Source organism: Cebidichthys violaceus, unplaced genomic scaffold (assembly GCF_023349555.1).
Source record: "Cebidichthys violaceus isolate CVI_PGR_0920_01 unplaced genomic scaffold, fCebVio1.0.p SCAF_93, whole genome shotgun sequence".
Classification (NCBI taxonomy): Eukaryota; Metazoa; Chordata; class Actinopteri; order Perciformes; family Stichaeidae; genus Cebidichthys; species Cebidichthys violaceus.
This window is the reverse complement of record NW_027176979.1, coordinates 637,501-644,717: the sequence shown is the minus strand read 5'-3', so window position 1 is coordinate 644,717 and position 7,217 is coordinate 637,501. Positions and strand designations below refer to the sequence as shown.

The window sequence follows — 7,217 nt, the reverse complement described above, 5'->3', positions numbered from 1 at the left end:
TTATACAAAAAACCTTTGGACCACGTGACTGGTACGTCATCCGGATGAGCATCGTATTCAACAGCTGATTGGACAGCGCCTCTGTTTGAATGGAGGAGCCCCGCCAACGGACACGCAGGTGAGTCAACACGGTGTTTGTCGAGAAATGCAAAGTGTGTCGTGTGTGTGTGTGTGTGTGTGTGTGTGGTAGTAGTTTGATATGAACTAACAGCCTCAGGTGTATTATTGTGTGGAGGTGAACGTGTGAGCGTCGCTGTGCAGTCGGGCTTGTTTGATGAATCCATTGTTTCTGGGACGGGATGTCCCTTTAAGAGCCTTCCTCGCTTTCTCCGTGCGCTGTTTTAGCCCGGTGCCAAATTACGCACGGGGGCTCCCCGCGGCAGCTCCGCCGCCCGGTCTCCCCCTGCCTGCCAGCGCTCAGTGGTTCGCTCCAGTCGTTCGCTCAGCTGCTGTTCACCACCGCACCACCGGCCGGCGCGCAGTCGGAGCTCCAGCCCGGATACCGAGCGCACACCGAGCCTCAGCCTCAGCCTCCGCCGCCTTCTGCTCCTCTCGCTTCAGCCTCTTTGAGCGTTTTTGCCTCCTGCGTCGGTAGGTCCTTCCTCCTTCCTCTCTTCTTCCCCTCGTTCTTTCTTTGTTGCTGTTTTGGTTCTCCTCTTGGTTTTTTTTTGTTTTATTTTTCGCTCTGAATTGCAGCAGCTGCTTGGATTCCTCTGTGTTGTGCTGCGAGTCTTTACCGGAGCTTTTCCCCGCTGCTTGTTGCTGGACGGAAGCCCGGTTCTGGTTTATTTTCACCTCTTTTATTTGTTTTTTTGAGATATTTTCTCGCTTTTTTTCTCTTTTAATTTGAAGAAATCTGTCTTCTCTGATCTCACCAGATTCATTTTGATTTTCCTGTTTCTCATTCTTCTGTTTGATCTCTTTTATCTCATTCTTGTACATTTTTTTTTACTTAATGGGATTTACAGTCCTCTTAAACTTGAATGTTGCGCATGCAGCATGCCAGAGCGCAGCGAGGATGAGGATGGTGATGTTGATGGTGATGGGCAGGTGTTGCACGGACAGCTGATCTTCATCCACGGAACTGCTTCCGTTGAGACTGAACGGTGATCTCAGTTGTGAATCTCGGTCAGTGCGTGTGAACGACATGTGTTTATTGTCACACACACACACACACACACACACACACACACACACACACACACACACACACACACACACACACACAGCCTGTTTCACTGCCGGTCCTGGTGGAGCAGACGGGTCAGGTTTCTGTTCTCCCTGATGGTCTCACTCTCTGCACACTGACTGTTGCTCCATGCAGATCTGAACCTCACGACACTGTTTCCATCACACGCTTTGCTTCTGAATTGTTTCTCTGTTTCAAGGTTTGTTTTGGCGTTTGGTTAAAGAGCAGAAGATTCCCATGTAAAGCGATGCTTTACTTCATGCAGGTGTTGCTGCTGCTCACTGTCAGCTGAGTAGAACAGGGTGCATTTGAGTGCCGTGGTAAAGTCCGGAAAAAAGACTTCCTCATCCATCATGCGTTAACATAACGGGATGTTAGACGCAGCCATCGCAGCAAAATGTTCATTCATTTCTCCTTATAAAGTATTACTTCACTTATGTCATTATTGTCATCTCAAGAAACCAGATTGTTTAGAAAAGTTACAGATGATTTGTGTGTCGTATGAAAGGGAAATAGACGAGGTGATCTGTGTCTGTGTGTGTGTGTGTGTGTGTGTGTGTGTGTGTGTGTGTGTGTGTGTGTGTGTGTGTGTGTGTGTGTGTGTGTGTGTGGTACTTCCCCCCTCAGGATTCTCTGTATGTAACGGATCACTGAATGATATGAAGTCATCAACACTGATTGACTCATTTGTGAAAGATTGGAATGAGAATAAAGCAACTGTGAGATATGACGACGCGTATCACTGCTCCTGGCAGGATGACAATTAACTACAGCTGTTTATTAATACAGCTGTTTATTAATACAGTGCTGTTTATTAATACAGCTGTTTATTAATACAGATAGTTTATTAATACAGCTGTTTATTAATACAGTGCTGTTTATTAATACAGTGCTGTTTATTAATCAGTGCTGTTTATTAATACAGATGTTTATTAATACAGCTGTTTATTAATACAGCTAGTTTATTAATACAGCTGTTTATTAATACAGCTGTTTATTAATACAGTGCTGTTTATTAATACAGTGCTGTTTATTAATACAGCTGTTTATTAATACAGTGCTGTTTATTAATACAGTTGTTTATTAATACAGCTGTTTATTAATACAGTGCTGTTTATTAATACAGTGCTGTTTATTAATACAGCTGTTTATTAATACAGTGCTGTTTATTAATACAGTGCTGTTTATTAATACAGCTAGTTTATTAATACAGCTAGTTTATTAATACAGCTGTTTATTAATACAGCTGTTTAATAATACAGATGTTTATTAATACAGTGCTGTTTATTAATACAGCTGTTTATTAATACAGTGCTGTTTATTAATACAGTGCTGTTTATTAATACAGCTGTTTATTAATACAGTGCTGTTTATTAATACAGTGCTGTTTATTAATACAGCTAGTTTATTAATACAGCTGTTTATTAATACAGTGCTGTTTATTAATACAGCTGTTTAATAATACAGATGTTTATTAATACAGTGCTGTTTATTAATACAGCTGTTTATTAATACAGTGCTGTTTATTAATACAGCTAATTTATTAATACAGCTGTTTATTAATCAGTGCTGTTTATTAATACAGTGCTGTTTATTAATACAGCTAATTTATTAATACAGCTGTTTATTAATCAGTGCTGTTTATTAATACAGTGCTGTTTATTATTAAGTGTGACTGTATTGGAGCTTAAATACAAACAACTGTTGCAATCAAGGAAATGCGCTTCTTAGTGTAAAATGATCTTTATAAGTTGGAAATTACAGGAACAAAAAAACAGAAAACGACCGTAAAATGTGACTGAATTCATGAAGACCGCCTGAAGGGAAATGCGCCTCCTCCACACAAGGAGCGTGCGTTCAGAGCTGCAGGCTGGACCTGATGAATGAAGGAGGACGTTCACCGTTCCGTGAATAAATGACATCTTTAACAGTCCTGTCAGAGCAGAAGTGCAGCTTTACGAGCAGCGCTGTCAGAGCGGAGGATCTGGATGAAGACGCATCCCTCCGGTAGGACGCTGTTTCACGTGTCTGCTGTGAGCGGTGAGATGCAGCTGCAGGATGAGATCAGTGAAGCCGCCGGTTCCTCCACTCTGAGAAGGTGTTTCGTCTCCGTTATCGTCAAACAGCATGGACTCATGATCCTGCTCCACGTCTTCACCACTGTGTGTGGATCAGTCGGCCTGCTGCTGATCACAGCCTCCAGCTCGAACTTCTGACCAAAGTGTCTTCGCTCCAGTTGATTGAAAGTCTCCTGATAGACTTTTGTTTTTGTGTCATTTCTAAATTCATCTGAAAGTATCTTGATCACTAAAAGGAAACATGTTTTATTTTATAGACCTGCTGCGTCCACTCTTCTAACTCTTCTCACTCTTCTCACTCTTCTCTCGCTTCTCTCTCTTCTCACTCTTCTCTCTCTTTTCACTCTTCTCTCTCTTCTCACTCTCCTCACTCTATTCTCACTCTTCTCTCTCTCTCTTCTCTCTCTATTCTCACTCTTCTCTCTTCTCACTCTCCTCACTCTCCTCACTCTCCTCTCTCTTCTCACTCCTCTCTCTCTTCTCACTCTCCTCACTCTTCTCTCTCTTCTCACTCTTCTCACTCTTCTCACTCTGCTCTCTCTTCTCACACTCCTCACTCTTCTCTCTCTCTTCTCACTCTCCTCACTCTCCTCTCTCTTCTCACTCCTCTTTCTCTTCTCTCTCTCTTCTCACTCTTATCTCTCTCTCTTCTCACTCTTCTCTCTCTTCTCACTCTTCTCACTATCTTCTCTCTTCTCACTCTCCTCTCTCTTCTCACTCTCCTCACTCTTCTCACTCTTCTCTCTCTTCTCACTCATCTCACTCTCCTCACTCTTCTCTCTCTCTTCTCACTCTTCTCACTCTCCTCTCTCTTCTCACTCTCGTCACTCTTCTCTCTTCTCACTCTCCTCTCTCTTCTCACTTTTCTCACTCTTTCTCTTCTCACTCCCCTCACTCTCCTCTCTCTCTTCTCTCTCTTCTCACTCTTCTCTCCCTTCTCACTCTCCTCACTCTCTTCTCTCTCTGTGTCATCGTTCAGGCTGCTGTATTGATAGAGAAGAGGAAGATGAATAAATAACTTCTTGCATTGAAACACGGTCATGTTAATTATTTAGCGGCTCTGTGCTGTGATGAATGGACTCTGGTGTGTGTGTGTGTGTGTGTGTGTGTGTGTGTGTGTGTGTGTGTGTGTGTGTGGAGCTCATTAGAGCTCGTGCTCTGCGGCGTTGTGTGTGTGTGTGTGTGTGTGTGGTTTAGTTTGGCTGAGTGCCGTTAAACATGTGGTTTCAGAGTTGTGGAAAATTGATTTTCATATTGATTTTCGTTGCATATTTAAAGGTCTTCTACAGCGAGTGGATGTTTCTGGTTCGGCTCGCGTTCGTGTCGGAGAAGGTCGAGGGTTCAGGCGAGGCTGAAGTCATTTTGAACGTTGTTAGAAACTGAACCGGTGTCGCTGTGGATACTGTACAGTGTTGTTGAAGTAACAAGCGGGTCAGCGCACGGCGAGCAGGTCGTTATGTTATGTTATGGTCCTTAAGTTCAGACCACAAAATAACTGCTAGGGTTAGGAAGAGATCGAGGTTTGGGTTTAAAATAAGTACGTAAGTCAACGGTGACCTGAGTGAAAGTCCTGTGTTTGTTTGACCCACCTCACTCAGGGTTAGTCGGCCTTTTTGTGGGTCCGTGTCAAACGTGCGTGGCACCCACTGCTGTCGTCCTTATCATCAGTCATATATCTATTATTGTTATTACAGCTGTTATTATCATCATTCTGTCATATGTAGGACTGGGGTGTCGGTGGAATGTCTGCAGCTCGTTCTCCGCTCTGAACGAGCTGCAGCTTCAGAACACTCTCCTCAGAACCTCTGGAGCGTTTCAGACGGAGACAACAACAATGTGCTTCTACTCCGTGTTAATTGTCATTTCTGCAAAGCTGTTCTGATGACAACGCAACGTTGCACCATGCGTCATCTCACCGTGTTCCTCGGTTAGTTTCTGTTTACGAGTGAGAAACGGGCTGAAACCAACGGTACAGTTTGAATCACTTCACTGATTCAAACACTTGATTCTCTACGAGTCTTACTCCAGTGATGTCATCATTTCATGTTTTATATCAGAGTCCTCCAGTAACCTCACTGAAGGCTTTGAGGTCCAGCGTGAGAGAAGATGATTAAATATAATAGAATAAACAGATTAATTGACTAGTTAATCAATAGTAATATATGATGCAGCCTGAATTACATCCACCAGTACTGTTATTGTTATTGATCAGAAAACACTATTATTATTATTATAGCTGTAGTGCTATTACTGCTACAATGCATCTCTCTCTCTCTCTCTCTGTCTCTGTCTCTGTCTCTGTCTCTGTCTTCCTGTTGTTGCTCTCGGGGGGGACGGACGTTGTCTCTCTCGTGTGGAGGCTTTGTTTCTGAAGGTCTCTTCATCGTTTCTCAGGGTCTCTTCTTCGTCACCTGATTCACTGAACGTCTGCGTTGAATCGATCCACGATCTATGAACAACGTTTCCTCTGAACTCTGGTGTTCTCCTGCAGCTTCAGCTCACGCTGCGTCTGAACGTTGCTTCATCAGGAGGCGTTTCCTGCTCAGACTGCAGATGTGTCACTTCTGGATGTCCGCGGCTGCAGCCTGGATTCAGGCTCGTCCATCTTTTCAGTGCAGGACTTGTCGGGGCTCCTGTAGTAGAAACGTGGACGTAAAACTCAGGCTAGAGGTCCTTTGATGTCCTTTCATGTCACCTTCCTCTCCTCAGCTCTGCTGGTAACAACACTACACAGTGAAGAGTGAAGAGAGCAGCAGGTGGTCTGTTAACTGAAGAACCAGAGACCCTGTTGTCCTGTTTCCTGGGTTTCATGTGTTTCATGCGTTTCATGCGTCTACTTGATGAATATGTAAGACGTTCTTGGTTTAGCCTGAGGCAACAACAAGTCACCAGAGCAGCTGAAGGCTGGATTTAAAACCACTGTGAACATGAGTTTATGGTCTCAACCTCTAGTCTTCTTCAATACAGCATGATGTTCATTTAGTACATGATGCTCCATTTAGAGTCAAACACACCATAAAGAGGAGATGATTTAGGGGCGGGGCTTACTGTGATTGACAGGTCTCTACCGTTGTCCGATCTGGAAGTTGTCCTTTAACTTTAACCCTTTCATGGTGTGTTTTCAGTTCATGAAGCGTCTTATTCATTGTTCAGCTGTTCGTAGCTCCTCCCTCTTGAATCGTTTCTGGTTTAAAAAAAACAAGATGGCGACCGCCAACAACAGGGTAAACACGCCCACTTCTTACAGTTCAGTTAATCGGCTTTTCTTCCCATTATTGTAAATACCAAATGCATAGTAAAGAGAACCAGAATGCACCAGACTGATATTACATATTATTATTATTATTATATATATATATATATATATATATATATAATATACATTATAATCTGTGTCTTAGATTGGACCAACGCAGCTCAGTTGCCCTGAAATAGTTTCTCACTTTCTGTACTACATTTCCTGTTCTCTCTCTCTCTCTCTCTCTCTCTCTCTCTCTCTCTCTCTCTCTCTCTCTCTCTCTCTCTCTCTCTCTTGTGCTTATTGAGGAAAATGCGTTTTCATTTGAGTGATCGATTACAGAAACACAAAGCCAGCTCTACAGCCGTCACTTACGTCTCCGTAGATCTGCATTACTGCCCCCCCCATGATTCATTGAGCTGAGCGCTTTGAACGCTGGGAAATTGCCCCCATGGCTTGAAAAATGTAAATATAGTGGAAACTCATTATCTGGCTTCGTTGCCAGATATGCACACACACACACACACACACACACACACACACACACACACACACACACACACACACACACACACACCGATTTACCACCCAAATAGGAAGCATTTCCGTCCCTGAATTAATCCCAGAGAGACAATCAGCATTGGAGAACCACAATTATTTAAAGAGAAAAACTAATTCTCTCTCTCCTGGAGAAACTGAATATCTGCAAGAA

At 43.2% G+C, this 7,217-nt stretch overlaps 1 protein-coding gene across 1 annotated transcript in view; it reads left to right on the top strand.

Moving 5' to 3' along the window:
• Nucleotides 1–496: 496 nt before the first annotated feature.
• raly (RALY heterogeneous nuclear ribonucleoprotein) overlaps nt 497–7,217 on the top strand; it is a 99,474-nt gene continuing 92,753 nt past the window's right edge. Inside the window, exon 1 of the mRNA XM_068704511.1 lies at nt 497–591. The gene's annotated coding sequence lies outside the window, so the exon portion shown is untranslated. The remainder of the gene's footprint in view (nt 592–7,217) is intronic.